The sequence below is a fragment of the Budorcas taxicolor genome, chromosome X, assembly GCF_023091745.1.
Source record: "Budorcas taxicolor isolate Tak-1 chromosome X, Takin1.1, whole genome shotgun sequence".
NCBI lineage: Eukaryota > Metazoa > Chordata > Mammalia > Artiodactyla > Bovidae > Budorcas > Budorcas taxicolor.
Window position 1 is genome coordinate 85,890,741 of NC_068935.1, and position 17,895 is coordinate 85,908,635.

Here is a 17,895-nt window from a genome sequence, read left to right on the forward strand (position 1 = left end):
ATTTAGATATTTCCACCCCTGCCAGACTTCTGTACCTACACGTCTAGTTCATAAGCCTGTCAGCCGCTGATATTCACCAAAAACTACGCTAGTTAGAGAAGGGCCTCAAAACCCCTCAGCGAGATCTCCTAGAAATAGCCTTTAAAGTTTTCAACAATAGGGAGGAAGAAGCGAAGAAAGAAAAATAAAGAAAAAGAAATGGAAAGAATGGCCACATATGCTTTATTCACTGCAGCTATTCAAGAAAAAAAATTCAACCCCTTTAGCCCATCAACCTAGGCCCACCCATATGGGACCTTACCCTTCAGGCCCCTGCTTCAGACGTAACCAAATGGGACACTGGGCTAAGTCCTGCCCAAACCCTTGGCCACCCACTAAACCCTGCCCCACCTGCAAACAATGGGGCCACTGGAAAGTGGATTGCCCTCAGACACTACCCACCAAGTCTCGGGGTCCACCCCAGGCCCAACAACAATGGGCCAGAAACCAGACTCGGGGGGCCTTGACATCCCAGACCATGGTTCCTCAGATGAGGTGGGAGATGATCCAGTTGTGCTTGAATTATTCCAGTGATGGAGCCCAAGCTCCAGACTCCAAATCTGCCCTGTACAGATGGACTTGGAGCTTTGGGCAATTGGCATGGTGGCTATACCCAAAGTCTCGTTCCTAATAGACACTGGAGTGGCCTTTTCACTTGTAACCTCCTTTAAGGTCCCTCTCCAACATTCAGAAGTGGCCATCGAAGGGGTCTCAGGCACCCCCTTTTATCCCAAAATAACCCCTCCTCTCCTTTGTTTCTTTGGTAAGGCAACACTAACACATTCTTTTATAGTAGTTCCTCAATGCCCAATGGCATTGATGGGACGTGATCTTCTGGCTAAGTCACAAACTTCTATAAACCTCCCATTCTTAGATCCCCTATCAATTCTTTGCATCCAAATGGCACCCAAACTCTTGGCCAACCCTCACTCCCAGAACGTGCCCATTAATCTTCCCCCAATAGATCCTCAGGTCTGGGACACTGAAGCCCTGTCAGTAGCCTGACACCATTCCTCCATACAGGTTTTTCTTAAGAATCCCTTTCAGGTAATAACCCAAACTCAATATACCCTGACCACAGAATCCCGACAAGGACTTAAACCAATAATCTCCCACCTGCTCAAAGCCGGTTTTTGTGGCCTATCTGTTCTCCTCATAATACTCCTATACTGGCAGTCAAAAAGGGACCCCACTCCTGGCATCTAGTCCAAGATCTTTGCAAGGTCAATGAGGCCGTAATACCTGTACACCCCGTGGTCACTAATCCCTATACCCTTTCCTCGCATGTTCCCCCCGACACACTGTACTTCACGGTATTGGACCTCAAAGATGCTTTCTTTACTATACCTCTACACCACTCTTCACAGCCCCTATTTGCCTTCACCTGGACGAACCCAGACACATATCAATCTCAACAATCAACTTGGACCGTTTTACTGCAAGGGTTTAGCTGCTGCTGCTGCTAAGTCGCTTCAGTTGTGTCCAACTCTGTGCGACCCCATAGACGGCAGCCCACTAGGCTCCTCTGTCCCTGGGATTCTCCAGGCAAGAACACTGGAGTGGGTTGCCATTTCCTTCTCCAATGCATGAAAGTGAGAAGTGAAAGTGAAGTTGCTCAGTTGTGCCCGACTCTAGCGACCCCATGGACTGCAGCCTACCAGGCGCCTCCATCCATGGGATTTTCCAGGCAAGAGTACTGGAGTGGGTTGCCATTGCCTTTTCTGAAGGGTTTAGAGATAGCCCTCATTTTTCGGTCAAGCCCTTCAAAGGGACCTACAAACTTTAGACCTAGGCTCTACTACCTTACTCCAATATGTAGACGATTTATTGTTATGTAGTTCCTTTTGCCATAACTGCCTAGTCCACACTGCAACTATTAAATGCCTTAGGCAACTGGGGCTACAGAGTTGGGCTCTACAAAGCACAAATTGCTTTCACCACTGTCAGTTACATGGGATTGCTTCTCACTCCCACATCCAAAATAATTCCAGCACAGAGACTTCGAGCCTTGACACAGACCCCCAGGCCCCAAACCAAGAGGGAACTTCTTTCTCTATTAGGTCTATTAAACTTCTTCCAAATATGTGTCCCAAAATTTGCCCTCCATGCAAAACCTCTCTACCAAGTTACTCTAGGAAACTTAGATGAACCCTTATTGGCCCCCACCTCTCTCCACACCCCAATACAGACTCTTATCAAACACTTACTACAGGCTCCTTCTCTTTACTTACCTGATTATGCCAAAACTTTTTTTCCTTTTTCTACATTCTTGACAAGGACATGACTTAGGGGAGATGTATGGGGGCCTCTAGCTTACTTATCTAAACAACTAGATCTTATCATACTCGGATGGCCACCTTGTCTCCAGGCCTCAGCTGCAACTACCCTCTTAATACCTGAAACCCAAAAATTAACCTGAAATGCTCCTCTAAATGTATGCTCACCTCATTCCTTCAAAAATTTACCCTCTCATCGGGCTTTCCTTTCTCTGCCCTCTGCTCAATTACAGATCCTCCATGCACACCTCCTAGACCCATCCCTTTCTTTTATGCCTTGTAAACCTCTTAATCCTACTAGCTTATCCCCTACACCAGATCCAGAAGCAGAACACCTATCTCATGACAGTGTTCAGACCTTAGATATGACACTTAATCCCTTTGAACGTATAACCAATCAGCCTCTTACTGACCCCAAAGTCCCATCCTGGTTCATAGATGGCAGTGCCCAGAAACAAGCCCCATTTGGGGCTGGATATACTATAGTCCAGGGACAGCCTGACAAAGTTATCCCCCCTTGCCTCATCATATCAGTCACACTCCCAGCTCATACATCCTCACAACAGGCTGAAATGATAGCTCTTACACAAGCTCTGACCCTAGCCAAAGACCAAAAGACAAACATTTACACTGACTCCAAGTATGTCTATAACATATTACATTCTAGCATTATAATCTGGAGGGATAGGGGATTCCTGACTCAGAAAGGCACACCTATTCTCAATGCTTCTTTTATTTCTGAACTCCTCCATGAGGCTCAGCTCCCAAAACAAACTGCTGTAATACATTGCCGGGGACATCAGCGACATGGTCCTATTTCCTTTTATAACAATATAGCAGATCACGAAGCAGAGTGGCAGGCTGCCTCTGTTAGTCCTGTCATTACTATAGCCCAAATTGATGAGCCTAACATCTACACATTACCTTCATATTTGCATTCCCTTTTCCACCCCTCTGCAAAGGTACTTAAGGCTTTCCTTCAGAACTTGATTGAACTGACTAAGGATGATGTAATTTATTTAAATAATCTGACCCAAACTTGTGCCATTTGTCAGCAGACAAATCCTAACTCCAACCTTCGCCCCCTCCTTTCCCCACCCACCAAATTCACGGACATCTTCCTGCACAAGACTGGCAGGCAGATTTCACCCACATGCCACTGTAAAAAGGGTTAAATTTCTCCTAGTCTTCATAGATATATTTTCTGAATGGATTGAAGCTTTTCCGACTACTAACAAAACGAAAAGAGCCCCTACTGTGGCTTGCCTTATTCTTACTGAAATCCTCCCCAGGTTTGGAGTGCCATCCCCGCCACCCCCCCAGCCCCCACCGCCCCACGTCTGACAATGGGCCTGAGTTCACATCCCAAATCACCCAAAATACTGCATGAGCGCTTCAAGTTCCTTGGAGGTTTCACATTCCTTGTCATCTCCAGTCTTCCAGTAAGGTTGAGAGAGCCAACCGAGTCCTAAAAGAAACTCTCACCAAATTAACGAGCGAACTTCATCAGGACTGGACCAAACTACTCCCTTTAACCCTCTTAAAGGTCTGGGCCTTACCAAAAACAAAAAACAAAAAAAAAACCTTAAAAGCAGTCCATTTGAGGCCATGTACGGGAGGCCCATAGTACCTTTAGGTCTTCCCCCCTCCCAGGACGGTCCTAAACTGCCATACCACCTTCCTTTCCCTTGTCCAGATATGAGATGCCCTTTGGCAACATATGGTTGACTTACTCCCTCAACCGCACTCCAAACTTCCATACCTATCCTTTCAAATAGACAAAGTCTATATGACAACTCAGTTCCACTCAGATCTAACCCCAAAATGGCAAGGTCCCTACACGGTAATTCTGCTGACCCATACCGCTGCAAAATTAAAAGAAATCACCCCTTGGGTACACATCACTTGGCTAAAAAAGGTTATGTAGTCCAATGATGAAAATGCTTGCCAGACTAATACTTATCAAGTTTCTCACACAGGCCCTTCAACTCTAAAGTTCTCATGGCTTCCACTGGCCCCAACTGGCTATGGATGAGCCTATTGGTTTCACAGCTGCAATTATTCCTGGAACAACTTCTGGCAGACATCTGGGTCTCAAGTGCTCAAGGATCCACATTTGAACACGTTGAAGATTTACATCTTCACCCTGTGGCTACAGGGAACCTTTAATAACTTTTACCGCTTCTCAGACCATTCATTTTTATCACCCTCTTACTCACCCTTGGGCCTTGTTTGTTTAATCTTTTTCAGGGATTCCTCCAAGATCAAATCTGAGCCATTTCCTGAGACCAAGTCAAGACTGTTCTTTTGCTCGAGATCCTGATAGCTAGAATAGAAAATCAACACTATGGGCTTTAGACTTCCTTCGTCCCAGACCACAAACCCCTGACCCTCATTTATCAGCACGAAGAAGCCCTGAACTTTAATGACTCCCACCTATCTTTCTCTTTTTATATGTATTCCTTAGGGTCTGGAATGAGGGAAAGTTACATGGCTCAAGATAGCCTGGAGTTAAAACTCCCCTCCGGGTCTTCCCCACCATTCTATGCAAAACAAAGAACTCTCTCGCCCAAAGAAAAAAATGGACATTAAGGTTGATTATGCCCATCTCCCAGCTAGTCCCAGCCTCTGGTCGATCTCCAGAATTCCTTGCCCTAGCCGTTTAAGAGATAACTAATCCGAACAACCTTGGAGAAGAACAGGCCCCTTAAGACAGTAGATTTCCACATATATGCCTATATATACTTACTCTTTTCTTGGGTTAGTTAGTGCAGCAGCTCACTAATCTGACTGCTGCCCCTTCTTGCCTCATTAAAGGTGATCTGTTCCTGTAAAGTGCCCGTCTTGTTCTTTCTCCGAACCTCACTTTCTCTAATTCCCTTACTCTACAATATGAAATAATATGAAATTCAAATTTCAGTGTTCAGTAATAAAATTTTAAACATAGCCACACTCATTCATTTACTCTGATGAAAGAAATGTTCACATATTGAGGTATGGGGAAGTCATTCTGGCTAACACATGAGTTAACTTGAATTTTATGCTAACTAAAAGAGCCTGTTTGTGGCCTATCAAATTTACATTGTACATCTGCTTTAATTATTAAAGAAAAGGGCACATTGACCAGAAATAAAGAAAATGCAAGCAAGATAAATGTTAAATACCTCTTTTTCTGGATACCAAGCAGGTCAGGAAGCAACAGTTAGAACTGGACATGGAACAACAGACTGGTTCCAAATAGGAAAAGGAGTACGTCAAGGCTGTATATTGTCACCCTGCTTATTTAACTTATATGCAGAAACATCATGAGAAACGCTGGGCTGGAAGAAGCACAAGCTGGAATCAAGATTGCCGGGAGAAATATCAATAACCTCAGATATGCAGATGACACCACCCTTATGGCAGAAAGTGAAGAGGAAATAAAAAGCCTCTTGATGAAAGTGAAAGAGGAGAGTGAAAAAGTTGGCTTAAAGCTCAACATTCAGAAAACGAAGATCATGGCATCTGGTCCCATCACTTCATGGGAAATAGATGGGGAAACAGAGGAAACAGTGTCAGACTTTATTTTTGGGGCTCCAAAATCACTGCAGATTGTGATTGCAGCCATGAAATTAAAAGACACTTATTCCTTGGAAGAAAAGTTATGACTAACCTAGATAGCATATTGAAAAGCAGAGACATTACTTTGCCGACTAAGGTCCGTCTAGTCAAGGCTATGGTTTTTCCAGTGGTCATGTGTGGATGTGAGAGTTGGACTGTGAAGAAAGCTGAGTGCCCAAGAATTGATGCTTTTGAACTGTGGTGTTGGAGAAGACTCTTGAGAGTCCCTTGGACTGCAAGGAGATCCAACCAGTCCATTCTGAAGGAGATCAGCCCTGGGATTTCCTTGGAGGGAATGATGCTAAAGCTGAAACTCCAGTACTTTGGCCACCTCATGCGAAGAGTTGACTCATTGGAAAAGACTCTGATTGGGAGGGATTGAAGGCAGGAGGAGAAGGGGACAACCGAGGATGAGATGGCTGGATGGCATCACTGTCTCAATGGATGTGAGTTTGAGTGAACTCCGGGAGTTGGTGATGGACAGGGAGGCCTGGCGTTCTGCGATTCATGGGGTCGCAGAGTTGGACACGACTGAGCGACTGAACTTAACTGAATGCTGGTACTCCTTCAATGATAAGATTCCCTTCCCAGGTGCCAAGGCCATTACTGACTTTCTCTGTACCTGCTGATCTGTGTTTTTTTAAACTTTAAAGGAATGTATCCCTGACATGTTTGTTGTTCTTTATTCTGACAAGATATAAAACTGTCCTGAAAATCAAGCTTCTCCAGAGCAGTTCCTCGCAGTTATCTAAGAGGCTGTCTTCTGGGCTGCAGTGCTCAGTTTGGCTCAGTTTTACTCTTTTCTATTCCTATTCATGGGCTTCCCAGGTGGCTCTACTGGTAAGAACCTGCCTACTAATGCAGGAGACATAAGAGACTCAGGTTCTATGTCTAGGTTGGGAAGGTCCCCTGGAGGAGGAAATGGCAACCCAATCCAGTATACTTGCCTGGAGAATCCCATGGACAGAGGAGCCTGGCAGGCTACAGCCCATAGGGTAGCAAAGAGTCAGACACAACTGAAGTGACTTAGCATGCAAACTGTGATTATTTCATTATAATTTCAATTTGTCATCACTACAATGGCAAAGTTGAGTAGTTGCCAAAGAAACCATACGGCCTGAAAATTCTAAAGTATTTACTATCTGGCTCATTCCAGAAAAAAATTTCCATCCCTAGCTTTACACAATCATATCAATTATATCAATCATATCAATACATAGGTTGGAGCTATAAGCAACGTGGGTCTCCTTGGCTTTAACTTGCATTGCAACCTGTTACCTAGCCTACGGGTGGATGTTTTCAGGCTTGTGGGAGATATGAGGCTCTCATATCTCTATTTTCTCTTCCTCCCATCCAACCTTCTATGCTGTAACCTCCCACAGGTCTGACTTAGAGATCTCTGCCTTTGCCTTTACCCAAGAAGAGCAAGAAGTGACTGAAACCCAGATGAGTTATAGTGCAGTTGTTCATTCACCATCTACTTTATTTTCCACTGGATATTTGGAACCTGACAAAAATGCATGCCATTAAATTGAAAAGTAAAGGTAGGGTCACAGAAAACACAAAGCAAGCAAATTATTAACATCAGAGAAGACTGGGACGTAGGCATGAAATTCACATCTATGTGTAGTTCTGAATTTGTCTCTGATTTTCTTACAGCTGTAGCAAAAAAGGTCAGTTATGTTGATGAAAATAATCAATAAACAATCTATAACAGGAATAGAAAAGAGTTTTATTTGAGCCATATTGAGGATGATAGCCTGGAATGCAATCTCTCTCAGATAGCTCTGAGGAACTGCTCTGGAGCAGCATGGTTTTCAGCCCAGTTTTATATCTTGTCAGAACAAAGAACATCAAACAAGTCAGGGATACTTTCTTCAAAGTTTGTAAAAAATAAACAGATCAGCATGTATCCAGCAAGTCTGCATGTTCTTGGCACCTGGGAAGGGAGTCTTATCATTGAAGGAGTACCAGCACTGGCATCCCAGGAAGGGAGGTATTTAGTCTTTATCTTATCTGGATATTCTTTACTTCTGGTCAATGTGCCCTTTTCTTTAATAATTGAAGCAGATGTAAAATGTAAGTTTGATAGGCCACAAACAAGCTGTATTAGTTAGCATAAAATTCAAGTTAACTTATGTATAAACCAGAATGACTTCTCTATACCTCACTATGTGAAAGTTTCTTTCACTGGTTGTGTGATTTGTATTGTTTATAAAGGGAAATCATACCAATTTATCAGAAGCAAATATTTCATGGCACTCAGCAGGAAACTATAAAAAGAAAACTCTCCTTCACTTCCTACACTAAAATGAATTCCAGATGGGTTAAAGATTTAAATGTAAAAATAAAACTATGAGCATGCTAAAAGAAAAAAATGAAAGAATCTTTCTTTTATTGTTTTCTTAGAGTGAAGTCCTTTCTAATCATAACAAAATTATCCAGTCATGAGAGAATATATTGGTACATTGTGTACATAAAATTAACATATGCAGTTCAGTTCAATCGCTCAGTCATGTCCGACTCTTTGTGACCCTGTGAACCACAGCACACCAGATCTCCCTGTCCTTCGCCAACTCCCGGAGTCCACCCAAACTCATGCCCATTGGGTCAGTGATGCCATCCAGCCGTCTCATCCTCTGTCGTCCCCTTCTTCTCCTGCCCTCTATCATTCCCCAGCATCAGGGTCTTTTCCAATGAGTCAGTTCTTCGCATCAGGTGGCCAGAGTATTGGAGTTTCAGCCTCAACATCAGTCCTTCCAATGAAAACCCAGGACTGATCTCCTTTATGATGGACTGGTTGGATCTCCTTGCAGTCCAAGGGACTCTCAAGAGTCTCCTCCAACACCACAGTTCAAAAGCATCAATTCTTCAGCGCTCAGCTTTCTTCACAGTCCAACTCTCACATCCATACATGACCACCATAGCCTTTACTAGACAGACCTTTGTTGACAAAGTAATGTCTCTGCTTTTTAATACGATGTCTAGGCTGGTCATAACTTTTCTTCCAAGGAGTAAGCATCTTTTAATTTCATGGCTGCAATCACCATCTGCAGTGATTGTGGAGCCCAAAAGAATAAAGCCTGACACTGTTTCCCCATCTATTTGCCGTGAAGTGATGAGACCGGATGCCATCCATGATCTTAGTTTTCTGAATGTTGAGCTTTAAACCAACTTTTTCACTCTCCTCTTTCACTTTCATCAAGAACTCTTTAGTTCTTCTTCAGTAGTTGTTGTGAACAGGCTTAGTTCACATGCTCTGCGGCATGTGGGATCTTCCCCAACCAGGGATAGAACCCTTGTCTTCTGCATTGGCAGGTGGATTCTCTTACCACTGAGCCACCAGGGAAGTCCAGGATATACATATATATACATATATATACACACACACATATATATATATATTTAATGTTAACATTTTATATTGTTTATTGAGGTAAAATATACATAAAATTTACCGTTTTAACTATTTTAAAATGTACTTCAGGGGCATTAAGTACATTCACATTGTTCTACAACCATCACCACTATCCATCTCCAGAACTTTTTCATTTAGAACATCTTTAACAACTTTAAAGCACATGTAACTCTTTGACCCAGCAATTCCAATTCTAGGAATTTATCTCACAGATATATTAGTACTATTATGTATTTAAATATAGTCAAAACATGCATAGCAGCATTGTGTGTATTAGAGAAATATTAGAAACAACCTAAATGCCCATCAATGGAGGATGGATCTAATTAAGGTACATCTATATAACAGAACATGAACAATTAACCAGAAAATTATAATCCAGGGCCTATATGTACTCAACAACATGGCCTCAAAATAATAAAGTATAAAAATAAAATTCTAAAACTTCTTTTATGATTTCTTGTAAGCCAGATCACCCAGCAAAGAATTCTCTTAGTCTCTCTTTCTCTAGAAATGTATTTTGTCTTTGTTAAATTTTTTAAATTTTAAAACAATTGTAGATTTACTAGAATTTGCAAAAATAGCACAGAGAGGTCTTGTGCACATTCACCCAGTTTCCTGCAGTAGTTAAACCTTATGTAACTATAGTATGATATCAAACAGAGGAAATTGACATCAGTATGATGTGTGTATATAGTTCTATGCTATTTTATTACATGTGCAGATTCAATAACCTCTACTACAATCAGGATACAGAAATATCCTCTTGTTGAAATTATCTGCCTCATGTCACACTTTCCCAGTTGCACCCACCTCTCTCCCTAGTATCTGTTAACTCCTGGCAACCACTAAACTGTTTTCCATCTCTATAATTTTTTTTCATTTTGAGAATGTCTTATAAATGGAATTATATACTCAATGTAATGTTCTTGAGATCCATCCAAGTTGTTGCTGGTATCAATACTTCCTTTCTTTTGTTGTTGAGTAATATTCTCTGGTCTGGATGTATTACAGTGTGTTAAACCTTCACTTTTTCAGAAAAAAAAGTTTTCAGAAAACTAACATCATGGCATCTGGTCCCATCATTTCATGGAAAATAGAAGGGGGAAAAGTGGAAGCAGTGACAGATTTTATTTTCTTGGACTCCAAAATCACTGCAGATGGTGACTGCAGCCATGAAATTAAGACACTTGCTCCTTGGAAGAAAAGCTATGACAAACCTAGACAGCATATTAAAAACCAGAGACACCACTTTGTTGACAAAGGTCCATCTAGTCAAGGCTATGGTTTTCCCAGTAGTCATGTATGGATGTGTGAGTTGGACCCTAAAGAAGGCTGAGCACTGAAGAATTGATGCTTTCAAACTGTGGTGCTGGAGAAGACTCATAGAGTCCCTTGGACAACAAGGAGATCAAACCAGTCAATCCTAAAGGAAATTAACCTTGACTATTGATTGGGAGGACTGTTGCTGAAATTGAAGATCTAGTATTTTGGCCACCTGATGGGAAGGGTCAACTCACTGGAAAAGACTCTGATGCTAGGAAAGATTGAAGGCAAAAGCAGAAGTGGGTGGCAGAGGATGAGATCGTTTGATAGCATCACTGACTCAATGGACATGAATCTGAGCAAACTCAGGGAGATCGTGAGGACAGAGGAGCCTGGTGTGCTGCAGTCCATGGGGTAGCAAAGAGTCAGACATGACCTAGTAACTGGACAACAAAAACAACATTCATTCACCTATTGAGGGACATTTAGGTTGTTTCCTATTTTTGTCTATAACCAATAAGGCTGCTGTGAGCAATTGCATACAGGTTTTTGTGTAGATTTAAGTTTTCATGACACTAGGATAAATGTCCAGGGATACAATTGTTGGATTGCATGTTAGTATATGTTCAACTTATTTAAGAAACTGCCAAACTGTGTTTCCAGAATGGCTGTGTCATTTCATAGTCCCACCAGCAGTATATGAATGACCCAGTTTATCTGCACCCTCTCTAGCATTTGGTGCTGGAAGTGAAAGTGTTAGTTGCTCAGTTGTGTCCGACTCTTTGCGACCCCATGGACTGTAGCCCGCCAAGCCCGTCAGGCTCCTCTGTCCATGGAATTTTCCAAGCAAGAATACTGGAGTGGGTTGTCATTTCCTTCTCCAGGGGATCTTCCAGACCCAGGCATCGAACCTGGGCCTCCTGCATTGCAAGCAGACTCTTTACCATCTGAGCTAGCAAGGAAGCCAGCATTTGGTGTTGTCACTATTTTAAAAATTTTTTAGCCATTCTAATAGTTGTGTGTTAATATCTCATTGTGGCTTTGGTTTGCATTTCCCTGATAGCTGAAGATGTGGAGCATTTTGTCCAGTGCTTGTTTCTCATTCGTATATCCTCTCTGGTGAAATGTCTTTTCACATCCTTTGCTCATTTTCTAATTAGATTTTTTTTTTAACTTTTCAGTTTTCAGAGTTCTTTAGACATTCTTGATACAAATCCTTTGTAATTTATATGGTTTGCAAATATTTTCTCCATCTCTCTTTTTGTGCTCTTAATGGAGTCTTCCACAGAGCAAAAGTTTTTAATTTTTGAAGTTCAAGTTATTGATTATTTTTCTTTTTGGATTATGCTTTTGATGTTACGTCTTCACAAGCCTAGCTCCCAAAGAATTTTTCTTGTGTTTTATTCTAGAAGTTGTGTAGTGTTATGTTTTACACTTAAGTTTGCAATGTTTTTAGAAACAGCCTTTCTGAGATATAATCCACATGCCATAAAATCCATACATTTGAAGTATACAATTCAATGGTTTTTAGTATATTCATAGAGTTGTGCAACATCACTGCAATCTAATTTTAAAACATTTTCAACACCCCAAATTGAACTGTTGCACCCAGCCTTCAGTCCACTCCAGCCCTAAGCAAGCACAAATTTATTTCCTGCTTCTATAGAGATGCATATTCTAGACAGTTCATATAAATGGAAACATGTGATATGTGACCTTTTGTATCTAGTTTCTTTCACTTATCATGTTTCCAAGGTTCATTCATCCATGTTTTAATATTTATTTGTATTTTATTCCTTTTTATGGCTAAAAATATTCCATTGTGTGTATGTACCATGCTTTTTCCCTACTTTGCCAGTAGAGTAAAATGTAAAGTCCTTCTCTCCGTTTGTTTCTTTATATTACTCCTTTTACAATATTAAGTGTTTCCTCTACACATATAGAAAACCACATCAAACGATGTTATAATTTTTGCTTCAAACATGATTTAGAAAACTCAAGAGATGTCAAATCTATTTTATTTATCCTGATTTTACTCCTTCAGTTGTTCTGACTTCCATTCCTGTGCTCCAAGATTTCTTTTTTTAATCATTACTTTTGTGTTACAAGGATTTCCTTTAGCCATATTTTCAAAACAGGTCTGCTGGTGACAAATTTTCTTAGATTTTTTTTCATCTGAGAATGTCTCAATTTCCCTTTTATTCCTAAAGGATATTTTTGCTGGTTAAAGACTTGTTGGTTGACATTTCTTTTACTTCATCACTTTAAAAATGCTATGCCAATTCATTCTGGTCTCCATGTTTTCTGATGAAATTCACTGTCATTCAAATTGTTTCCCCATGTATATAAAGTATTGTTTCTCTCTCTGTGCTTTCAATAATTTTTGTGTTTAGTTTTTCAGACCTTCCCTCTTTCACCTCTCCTTCCAGGACTTTGATGACACAAATGTTGGAGTTCTATTAGTTCCTGAGGCTCTACTCATTATTTTTAATCTATTTTTACCCTATTTTCAGACTGGGTATTTTCTATTGTTCTATTTTTGGGTTCACTGATTCTTCTGTCTTCTCTATTCTGTTTTTTTTTTTTTTACCCCATCCATTGTTTTTTCTTTTTTAAGCTGGAGAATTTACTTTTATTCTTGCAGTTTTATACTAGGAAGTCAACATTTAATTTAATAATCCATTTTCACAGTTGATTTATGAAAAACTTTAATCCTTAAAATTGTACATCAATATCCTATGACTCCAAATTTTATTTGTCACTCTCCTTCAAGTCTGAAGAAAACAATCATGTAATTTAATAACTTCTACAGACAGCAAGGTCCCACTGATGTAACATTTAGTCTGAAGTCCTATACTCAGATGAGAATTAAAAACAGCCAGTATCTAACTGGCCTGAAACCTGATTGTGTTCCTGGCTCAGGATTCCTGTAGTAAATCTGTTCCCAACCCAGGAATCAAACTGGTGTCTCCTGCATTGCAGGCAGATTCTTTACCAACTGAACTATCAGGTAAGCCCTGTAAGTCCACACGAAGACACAAAAATAAACTAGGGTTTGTATATCACATAAAAAACTCCACAGTAAAAATAACATTAAAATGTTATCAAATTTCAACAATATTACAGTTTTTCTCCAATTAGCTTTCAAAATGCCTGATTAACTGAATTAAATGCAATTTTTAAAAATGTTTGCCCAGCATTTCAAAATTTAAACAAATTATGCTTCATATTTTCTGGCTTAACAAAAAGCTATGATCTCTATTATCCAAATTAAGAAAAATTTTACTAATCAGAAGCTATTAATTTTCAAAAGTCTATGTATGTCTCTCTGTAGGTCCCCTTAGAACCTTTCCAAACTTTCATAAACAATAGATTTTAATCAATTATGTACTAGAATCAAATTAGGTAAGAAAAACATTTTGCCAAAATAAAATAACTTCCCAACATGCTTGACAGAAACAAGCTATTCATTTGTGTTCCACTGAAACCACTGAAATCTGTCCAGTGGTTTATTTCCAACTGGTCCACTATGAAATTCTTCAGAATGTTTTAAGATTGGCTGTAGCTAGAGTTCTGACTTCCATTTGGACCCTGTTCTCCTTCACTGTTTGGGGGAGTTTTGGTTTCAGTATCATACTAAGAATAGTTGCCATCTCTTTTCTCTCATCAAAATTTTTCCACTGCTCAGTTTTAAAATAACCCTGATTATTTCCAAAATCTTCTCCATATCCACAGAAAGCTTAGCAAACCACTGTCTGGCATCTTTCTGGTCTTCTTGGCCCATGTCCTGCACATACGGGAGCAAAGGTCTATAAAGATGATACACTATCAAACAGCAATCCATTAATTCTAAAAGACAGAATTCACATTCTAATATATGGTTCATCTTATAAGGAAATTCCTTTGGAAAAGCATATGAAAATCTAGTTTTCAAAACAGAAGTAGCAGCAGAAATCAATCTTGTATTTGAGACTACTCCAAATTCCTCTACTTTGGATGCCAAAAGCACGTAGGTAGGAGCCATTAATACAGGATCCATACTTTTCAGAGAATACCTTACATAGAATCTCTTGAAATAGACCGTAGCAGTAGCAATAACTTGTCTTAATTTAAGATGTTCACCTAATGCTTGGATAACATTTGTAAAAAAAAAATCTGTAATTTTTAACTCTTCTACTGAGAGAAACTTTAAATCCTTTTGATGTTCCTTCAGCAGATCTTGTTTATCCAAAATCCATTGCAAATAGTGTGAGCTCTGCCTAAATTTCCCTGCCATGGTACACAGCTTGCCCTGATAAGAAAGCACCAGCCGGCTGAGCAGCCCACAGAGCGACCATAGACCCAGCCCGCCCGGTTACCGTGCTCCTTGATCTGATGGGCTCAGCTCTGCTCCGCAGTAGCGACGGTGGGAGCCCCTCGAGTTGGTTTTTTTTTTTTCTTTTTTAAGTCAGTTATTGTACTTTTCTTTTTTGGTCATAGTTTTATTGAGATACAATTTACACATTTAATGTGGATAAATACCCAGAAGAGGTTCAATTTCTCCACAATCTGTATTTTTCAGTTATAAAATTTGTTTGGTTTTTATCTATATCTTTTGTTTCTTTGCCTATGCTTAGATTCTCTATTTTTTTCACTTGTTTCAAGTGTGTTCATAATTGAAGCATTTTTATGGTGGATGCTTTAAAATTTTTGTCAGATAGCTTTAACATCTATATCATCTTGATGTTGGCATCTGTTGATTATTTTTCTTCATTCAGCTTAAGATTTTCCTCTTTGCTACTATTCCTAGTGATTTTCCATTGCACCCTTCACTTTCTGGTATTATGGTATGAGACATTATGCAGATAGCAAAAAGGGAGTATTACTTCATTATGACCAGGTTGTGGTCAAAGTCCCAGTTACCCCAGAGCCTCTGTTGATACTCTGGATGGGGGTACCTCATTACTGCTGGGTAGAGATGGGAGTTAATACGAACCACTAAGCCTCTGCAGTCACTGTCCTGGCTAGGAAGGGGTCAGGGTCTCATTGCTGCTTCCCATGTGGCCTCCACTGACACCCGTGGGTAGGATCTTTGTTATTGCTGGGTGTGGAAGTCCAGGTTCCTTGGCAGAGTGTCTAGGTGTCTGCTGGCATTATAAGGAGATGCAGTCTCATTACTTCAGGGCAGGCATGAAAATCCTGGCTTCCCATACAACTTTCCCTGAAACTACAGTTTTGCCTTTGTTTTGAAGCACAAAACTTGATATAGTTATCGATTGACAGTGTTTTTCTTTCAGCACTTATAATATTACTCCATTGCCTTCTGCCCTGCATTGTTTCTGATGACGTTAGCTTTAATTTCATTGTGGTTCATTTTTTCTGTGCTGTTGTTTTTTTTCTTTACAGTTTCCTGGTTTTTCTCTTTCAGCAATTTAACTATGGTGTATTTAAAAGGTGTGGGTCTGCTTGGGTGTTCCCTTCTTAGAGTTCGTTGAGCTTGTTGGATGAGTAGGTTAATGTTTTTCATCCAATTTAGAAAGTTAGTTGACATAATTTTCCAAATATTTTTTCTTCCTTATTCATTCTCTTCTCTTTCTGAGACTCCTGTTGTATGTATATTGGTACATTTGATGTTGTCCTATAGGTCTCTGGTGCTGTCTTCATTTTTCTTCATTCTTCTTTGGTCTGTCTTCAAATTCACTGACTCGTTTTTGTACCAGGTCAAGTCTGCTGTTGAGATCCTACAGTGAAATTTTCATTTCAGTTGTTGTACATTTTAGCTCCAAAATTTTCATTTGGTACTTTAAAAAATAACTGTCTTTCCTCATGGATATTCTTTATTTAATAAATTGTTGCCATCAAACTTACCTTTAAGTCTCTAAACATAGTTTCTTTCATTTATAATAGCTGTTTTGAAGTCTTTGTCTACTAAGTGCAAATATCAGTTCAGTTCAGTTCAGTTGCTCAGTCATGTCTGACTCTTTGTGACCCCATGAATCGCAGCACGACAGGCCTCCCTGTCCATCACCAACTTCCGGAGTTCACTCAAACTCACCTCCATCAAGTCGGTGATGCCATCCAGCCATCTCATCTTCTGTCGTCCACTTCTCCTCTTGCCCCCAATCCCTCCCAGCATCAGAGTCTTTTCCAATGAGTCAACTCTTCGCATGAGATGGCCAAAGTATTGAAGTTTCAGCTTCAGCATCAGTCCTTCCAATGAACACCCAGGACTGGTCTCCTTTAGGATGGATTGGTTGGATCTCTTTGCAATCCAAGGGACTCTCAAGAGTCTTCTCCAACACCACAGTTCAAAAGCATCCATTCTTCTGCACTCAGCTTTCTTCACAGTCCAACTCTCTCATCCATACATGACCACTGGAAAAACCATAGCCTTGATTAGACGGACATTTGTTGGCAAAGTAATGCCTCTGCTTTTGAATATGCTATCTAGGTTGGTCATAACTTTTCTTCCAAAGAGTAAGCGTCTCTTAATTTCATGGCTGCAGTCACCATCTGCAGTGATTTTGGAGCCCCCAAAAATAAAGTCTGACACTGTTTCCACTGTCTCCCCATCTATTTCCCATGAAGTGATGGGACCGGATGCCATGATCTTTGTTTTCTGAATGTTGAGCTTTAAGCCAACTTTTTCACTCTCCACTTTCACTTTCATCAAGAGGCTTTTTAGTTCCTCTTCACTTTCTGCCATAAGGGTGGTGTCATCTGCAAATCTGAGGTTATTGGTATTTCTCCCGGCAATCTTGATTCCAGCTTGTGCTTCCTCCAGCCCAGTGTTTCTCATGATGTACTCTGCATGTAAGTTAAATATGCAGGGTGACAATATGCAGCCTTGAGGTACTCCTTTTCCTATTTGGAACCAGTCTGTTGCTCCATGTCCAGTTCTAACTGTTGCTTCCTGACCTGCACATAGGTTTCTCAAGAGGCAGGTCAGGTGGTCTGGTATTCCCATCTCTTTCAGAATTTTCCACAGTTTCTTGTGATCCACACAGTCAAAGGCTTTGGCATAGTCAATAAAGCAGAAGTAGATGTTTTTCTGGAACTCTCTTGCTTTTTCCATGATCCAGCAGATGTTGGCAATTTGATCTCTGGTTCCTCTGCCTTTTCTAAAACCAGCTTGAACATCTGGAAGTTCACGGTTCACGTATTGCTGAAGCCTGGTTTGGAGAATTTTGAGCATTACTTTACTAGCGTGTGAGATGAGTGCAATTGTGCGGTAGTTTGAGCATTCTTTGGCATTGCCTTTCTTTGGGATTGGAATGAAAACTGACCTCTTCCATTCCTGTGGCCACTGCTGAGTTT

The 17,895-nt window shown here is 40.4% G+C and overlaps 1 pseudogene; it reads right to left on the minus strand.

Moving 5' to 3' along the window:
• Positions 1 to 14,148: 14,148 nt before the first annotated feature.
• On the minus strand, positions 14,149 to 14,905 carry LOC128070478 (cyclin-C-like; annotated as a pseudogene).
• Positions 14,906 to 17,895: the final 2,990 nt, after the last annotated feature.